Raw genomic sequence first — 7,500 nt, forward strand, 5'->3', positions numbered from 1 at the left:
CATACACTCACGGGGCTGATGGATTCAGGGAGATCGGGTGGGGTGGATGCTGAGGACCATTTGGTGCTTAGCAGCCCTTTAGCTCTTGAGACAGCAGCTCTTATAGAGTTGTCGGGCTTTCCTACTGATGTAAAAGCTTAGGACATACTGGACACTCAGGAGGAGAAGGCAGACTACCAGGAAGTTGGCCGCTGAACATAAGAGAACAGTGGGACAATCACTGTGGTGGGACAGTGCAGGAGGTGGACATAGGAGGTCTTCTTCATTTGAGGTTGATTTTGAGAAATGTGGCATCAGGGGAGAGAGAGGGTTAAAGGTTTTTCTTGTGGCGGATTGTGTGAGTGCACAAACACATGTTCGTATGTGCACACATATGTACAGGGGCAAATGCTTGTGCGTGTGTATGTTGAGGTCTGAACTCAACTTGGGTGTTGTTCCTCAGGAACTGTCCACCATGTATTTTTTTTTAAGACAGGGTTTTTCAGTGGCCTGGGGCTCACAGACTAGTTTAGGCTGGCTGGATGCTGAGCCCCAGGGACCTGCATGTTTCTGCCTTCTGGGATTGTAAGGGTCCTTGGGACTGAATTTAGGTATTCACATTTGCATGGCAAGCACTTTGCCTTTACTAAGCTATCTCCTCAGCTTGAGGGTAAAGGTTTTGAACCAAGGTGGGATAGTTGATCTCTGTGCTTTGAAGGAGATACAGGGATGAGATACCTGTCACTGAGATGTGTGGGGCACTTTTCTGAGAAAAGGCAGATGCATTTTACAACATCGAGACAGGATGGTAGGGAGGCCGAAACACGAAGATGCCCAACTGCCTGGAGATTCATTTCTCTTGTATGTGAAAATGGGCTGACTTGCTGATGTTTTGAGATTGTATTTTTACCCTTGGATTTTTCTTTATCTTCAACATTCTGATGTAACAGACTCTTCAAAAATATCCTATCTGTGTGACTGTACACTGAGAAGTCCAAGCATGGATCTGTCTTTGAGTTTTCTTGTTGATGGATGGAATTGTCACGTAGAGAGTCATGGGTGTGGCTGTCATGGGATAAAATCCAGAGAGTCCAGGTCACTTAAACAGTGTAAAACTCCTAAGCCCTGAAGAGTTATGTGGGCAGATGGCTTTGTGTGTGTGTGTGTGTGTGTGTGTGTGTGTGTGTGGCACCCCTGAGTTGGCCAAACAAGACTTGGGATCCAGGGCCAGGTCTAATGCTTATAAACTGGGTCTTGTTTACCCTCCAAGCCAAGCCTGGGACCTCATCTATACAGGGCTGAGTAGTGGCAGTTCTTCTTCTTCCTCCTCTGCTACAGTCATAAAATACGCTGGCTACTCACAGTGCATCCCCACCCCGTGGGGAGCCTGACTGTTCAGTGTGCCCCAGCTTAAGATAGAGTTTTTGTCCCCATTACTACTGGTTCCTTCCTTCTGGCATCCGTCCTCCTCTGTTTTAGGGAATGATGGCATGAGGCCAGCTGGTGGGGTTAGAAGCCAAATCTTTCTCCTCTGTTTATTCACATGGTTTCCATGGATATGGCAAACAAGCAAACAGAAGTTTGACTAGATATACGTGCTTGATATCCTGCAACATTTAAAACTAGTGTCTACTTACGTAGGAGGCTAAAGACATAACATTATGTTAAAATGAATAATGGCCTCATCTGGGAGAGGGAGAAAGACAGTTTTAAAGAAAAAGTTCTCAGCAAGAAGGAACGTACAGATGCCTCACTGCTCTGAGAAATGCAAGCTCCTGTACCGTCTCAGTGGTCTCTCTGTGTTTCTAGGTGTGAGTTCAGAAGGGACACTTTCCCCTAGGCCACCCTTGTCATCTGGCACATGGGGTGCGGCTTGGAATGAAGGAGGGCTCTGTGCATGTGTGTGGGGCTGCTGGGACAGGCTGATGTTGAACACTTTGTTAGGATCCAATAGACTGTTCAAGTCAATAGTGTCTGACTCTGGCTTGGTTCACCTGAACTCTCCTGTGTTCTCATCTCTGACATGGGAGTTTGTTTGTTCTTTTTTTTTTTTTTTTTTTTTTTTTTCAAATAGAACACCTTTAATTTATTCTTGGAAAAAATTTCTACATGTAATAATGTATCTTGCTTGTATCCATTCCAACTGCCTCCTATCAATCCCCCAGGCACCAGGACATCTTTTTTGTGGCCCATGGAGTGTAGTTAGTGCTGCTGGTTGAATGCTGAATGATCTTGTGCAGTTCCTGCGCAGGCCACTATAGCTGCAGCGAGTCCATGTGTGCAGTTGCCATGTCCCATCTTGATGACAGTGACTTACATCACTTCTCCCCAACTTCTAGTTCTTACATTCTTTGGTCCCCCTTCCAATAAGTTCCCTGAGCTTTGTGGGGAGGGGTTAGCAGAGATGACTCGTTTAGGGCTGAACACTCAGTACTCACTTAGTCTCAGCTCTTTGACTGTTATGCGTCTCTGCCTTGGCTGCTGCGCACTGCAGAGAGAAGCTTCTCTGGCCAGGGTTGAGGGCAGCACTGATCTATGGGTAAAACTGTAAGTATTTAGTTAGAAGGCAGCTTAACAGCATGTTCATACAGCAAAGCCAACAGTAGTAGGTCTTTCAGTGGGGCCACTCACTAAGCTCCCAGTATCAGGCACGATGGCATGAGATTCTAAAGTGGACTATTTAGGAATGTGCCTGGACTGTTGCTCCTTTATCATCTCATCTTGTCCTGATGGAAATAGTCAGTCACCAAACATGGAGTAACTGGAACTTTCTATTTAATGGAGAAGAAGTCCTAGATGTGGTTCTGCCCTCAAAGAGTCAGCCATCTAGCTGGAGAAAGGAAAGGGAGGCTGTGGAGAACACTTGAGGTGTTTGGGGCCAGCCCTTCTTGCTGTACAGACATCCTGGAAGGCAAGAAGTGCTAGGCGGGGTGTGGTGACAGCTAGCCACACTCAGCCTCCTGGCAACCAAAGCAGGGAGAAAGGAGAATCTGGTATTCATTCTGTGGTTGTTTCTAATTTCCTTCTGCTTTCAAGATCCTCTTCTGAGGGAGAACAATGCCCTGAACAGCTAGGCTTGGCTTTCCTGGCACCTACCCAGCCAAAGGGAGGGCCAGGCACCCGAAAGCATACAATGGAGAGTGCTTGCTGTACAGATGGCCTCTGACATCTGTTGAGAGTCACTGGGGACAAGAGAGGTAGAGAGTAGCTGATGGAACTAGCCCCTACCCCCCTCTTATGTATAAATGTTATTTTAAACTTTCCCTAAACCACCAGGGTTTCTATGATGCCCTGGGTCTGGAGGAGATTGCAAACTCCCTGCAGGACTTGGCCCGGAAGCTAAGGGACACTCTATGCCACCATGGCCCTGGAAGCAGGGGGTAATGGTGGGCATTGAGAACAGGTATAGATTACCTAGCGGGTTCAGCTCAAGGACCAGACCTGGGAGGGTCCTGGGCTAGGTCTGCCATTTCCACAGCCAGGGTCTTTAAGGCCAGTTAGGGGCAGAAGGCCCAGGGCTGCGTCCAAGGAATGGGGTGGAGTTTCCTCTTTCTTTGCTGTCTTTGCACTTGGCCTTTTATTTGTAGAATTTAGAACATTTATCAGCCTTTCTGGGTTCACTTTTCATCACCAGATAATAGATTGGTTGCAAAAATGATAGGCCCATGTGTGTAAAGAGACAAGAAGGGCTGGAGGGTGTGTGATGTTGTGTGCAGTCTGTGGGAGTCTGTCAGGAAAGATGGTGATCAAGAAGACAAGGTGAGGCCACAGTGGGGCACAGGACAGTCATTTTTAAGATTCGACAACATCCAGAGGAGGGGACCTGGACAGATGGCTCAATGGTTAAGAATACTTGCTACTCTTCCAGGGGACCCTGAGTTCAGGTCTCAGCACCCATATGAGATGAATCACAACTGCTAGCTCCAGGGAATCCAATGTACTCTTCTGGTCTCCACAGGCACACACACACACACACACACACACACACACACACACACACACACGCAAACACACACACAATTTTTTTAAAAATAAAAGATGTGACAATATTTAGATGTATGGCTTATGCTTATAATCCTATACACAGGAGGCTCAGGCAGAAGGCCCATTCATGAATTCAATGTCAGATAGTGTTATGTAGTGAATTCTAAGGTAGTCTAGGCTACAGAGTGAGACCATGTCTCAAAAATGAGATAAAATAATAAAAGATGTGGGAAGGTGAGCAGGATTTTTGACATGTATGTCACTGAAGTGTGATATTCTTACCATTTGTCTCATATTTTCTGGTATTTACATTGAAGATTTTAGTTATTCAAATTGTTTTACATTTGTTTGTTTGCTTGGTGTGTGTGTGTGCATGTGTGGGTGTTTATGTGTCACAGTGCCCATACGGAGGTTAGAGGAAAACTTGTGGGACAAATTCTCTGCTTCTACATTTATGTCGGTTCTGAAGATCATAAACAGGTTGTCAAGCTTGGTAGCAAGTGCCCTTACCTGCTGGGCCATCTTCCCAGCCCATTATTTGTTTAGTACATATCCCAGGTTGGTACTGAACTTGTCATCTTCCTGCTTTGGCCTCCCAAGTGCTTTGGTTACCGGTGTGCCCTGCCATGCCCAACTTTCCTGATTAACTTTTAAAACCTTTAGTCTAATTAAAAATGCTTTTTATCCAGAGATGTAATTCAGGTGATAGTGTGTTTCCCTGGCAGGCATGTAACCCTTAGTGGAGAACAGAAAGGCCAGGGCAGGCGCTGACCCCAGGCTCCCTCCCAGATCTCGGTCTCTATTGTCCTCAGTGGGGACAGGTGTGGTCAGATGGCATGGCCATCCTTTCAGTCATGATTACAGGGTTGCACTGGGATGTAACCACAGTATGAGTCATCATGAGATATTCTGGATGTGATCAGTGGTCATCTTTGTCCACTAGGAGCTAAGGCACTGAGATGCAGGCATAGACATTGGCACTCTTGGGCTGGGGGCTTGTCAGATCTTGCTCGCTCTGGTTTCTGGAATGGGAGAAAGTCTTGGAGGGAGAAAGAAGCTGTGGAAAGCAATCCCTGGGGCCCAGCAGGACTGGAAATCCTGCTTCAAGGCCTGGAATTTGGACTTCCTGTTTGGCCTGGCTGTTGTTCCCTCACATTTTTGGCCCTGACACATCCTCTTCCTCCCCCTCTCAGGATGTTTCCTCATCTGCAAAATGAGGGGGTTGTATAAGATGATATCTCAGGCCCCTTTATGTTTGAAAAAGTGATGATTCTGCCTCTCAGCCACCTCCTCACTTTCCCTCCAGGCCTTTTGATAGACAGAGAGCAGAGGAAGGAGAATGTGGGTTCTATATACAGCCCCAGCTCCAAACAGAGAGTGATCCAGCCCAACAGAGAGTGATCCAGCCCAGGAAATCAGGGTATTGAGGGTGAGAAACGCTGTTTAGAGAAGAGATAGAGGAGGTGGAAGGACTCGGAAGGCAGGTGTGTAAATGCTCTATAGATAATAGACAGATGGTGGTGAAAGAAAAAAGAATGAAAGAGGAAGAAGATGGATGTGTGGTCAGTGTTTATAAGGGAGAGAACAGGAGCTGCTGGAATAGGGCGGATGTATCGACAATGCGCTCACAGCTTGGGTGAATAGATTTTAAACTGCTGGCCTTAGTATAAACCAGTGCTGAGAGGTGCTATAGTTTGGATGTTGAACGCTCCCTGAGAAAAGGTTTATATGTTAAGGGCTTGTTCCCCAGGGTGCCACTGGGAGATGGTAGAACCTTTAGGAGATGAAGCCTGGTAGGAGAGACTTAAGTTATTAGGGGTGTGCCCTTAAAAGGGATTGTGGGACCTTAGCTACTACCTCTTTCTGCTTTCTGGCCACAGGATGAACTGTTCTGCTTCAGTCTCCGGTAGCTGTAACTGGCCTAACAGAAATGAAAGTATTCTAAACAGTCACTTGTATCTCTCAATAATTGAGAGATACAAAGTATCAAACTACTGAAACAGTGGACTTCAGAGAAATGGAAAATTTCCTGGAATTCTCAAGATGGGCAGGGGGAAAAGCACCAGACAGAGGGGGAACTTGTCTTCCATAAAGAGATTTCATTTCAGTTCTAACAGCTTGTCAGATCACCTTCCAGGAAGAGACTAAAACCCAAATAAAGATGGGTTCTTGGTGGGCGGGGTCACAACTTGACAGAGACTGCTTAGATGTGAGTGTCTTTGGCCCTCTATCTAAACTTTGATCTCACTTCCGGGCTCTGAAGATGGAGTTGGAGGCAGAGGTTGTTGGATCTCTCTGTCCTTTTCAGTGTGGTCACACTGAAGGACCTCTATTCCCTGCTTTCCAATTTTAATTTGACTCTTTCAGTTGGTTTATTGAGAATTGGTGGCTGGACCTGACATGCACACAAGCTATGAACCTCAAGTTCTGTAGCAGCCACCTGGCTCCATCAAAGGCCCAAAGGAAAGGGGTGTGTCAGAGCTTGGATTATATTCTCCAAAACACATGGTTTCAGATAGGTATTTCTCCTTATAAAAAATTATTCTGTTATTTCATTATAGTAAGAGAAAGCTGACCACACAAGGAGATTGACGGCAGCCCCCCCCCCCTCCTGATTCACTATAGAAGAGCCACACCCTGTGAGGGACCCTTCCTCTGGAATTATGTAGCAATGGCTGTTAATGTCACATGACAGTATGAGGATAACACACTGGGTGGTCCAGTGACTCAGGCAATCACTTTGCTATGAACTCTATCATGAGGGCAGTCACACTTTCTCTTGCTTTTCACTAAAGTGACAATCCAGTTGTTACTCCTAGAGTTATATAAAAGAAGATGAAGAGAAATAAGAACTGTACCGTGTGCCTGTAACCCCAGCTGCTCAGGAGGTCTGAGAGACAAGGTTTGAAATTGGAGGCTAGCCCAGGCAACCTAGTGAATGAGACCTTGTCTACAAAGGGACGGGGAGGTAGCTCAATGGTAGAGTACTTGAGTAGTGTGTGCAATGCCCTGGGTTCAGTGTCCAGTGGGTGTGAGTGCCTGTGCAGGCCAGAAGAAGGTGTTGGAGCTCCCTAAACTGGAGTTACAGGCCATTGTGAATGGCCTGACTTGGATGCTAGCAGCCCAATTCAGATCCTCTGCAGAGCAAGAAGCAGGCTTAGCTTCTGAGCTGGCTCTCTAGCCCTGAACGTGATTTCTCAATGGCCAAGGCTAGAGGTGGCTGCTCTCTTCCTGGCTCCTCACCTTCATCTGCTATTTGGATGTTCTCTAGAACACGTTGTTCTCTTCTGGTCTTGGGCTTGTACAGGGCACCCAAAGGACACATACTGATTTCTTACAGCTTCCGCTCAGTCTTTGTTGCATGGAATCCACACAAGGAGGTACGTCCCAACCCAAACATAACCAACAATAGGAATTTCCAACGATTCCTACTAGGCACAGGTTTGTTTCAAGGTTCTGCTGGGGTGGGGTGGTGGGGAGGCCTTTCCAGCTTGTGTAGACTGAACAGGATGGAGAGATGCAAACAGAGTTTGGAAT

General features: G+C 46.6%; 1 protein-coding gene across 1 annotated transcript in view; it reads left to right on the forward strand.

Moving 5' to 3' along the window:
• Positions 1-7,500, forward strand: part of Ahnak (AHNAK nucleoprotein) — an 86,688-nt gene that overhangs the window by 78,791 nt on the left and 397 nt on the right. The gene's annotated exons all lie outside the window — the stretch shown is intronic.

The sequence above is a fragment of the Arvicanthis niloticus genome, chromosome 1, assembly GCF_011762505.2.
Source record: "Arvicanthis niloticus isolate mArvNil1 chromosome 1, mArvNil1.pat.X, whole genome shotgun sequence".
Taxonomy (NCBI): domain Eukaryota; kingdom Metazoa; phylum Chordata; class Mammalia; order Rodentia; family Muridae; genus Arvicanthis; species Arvicanthis niloticus.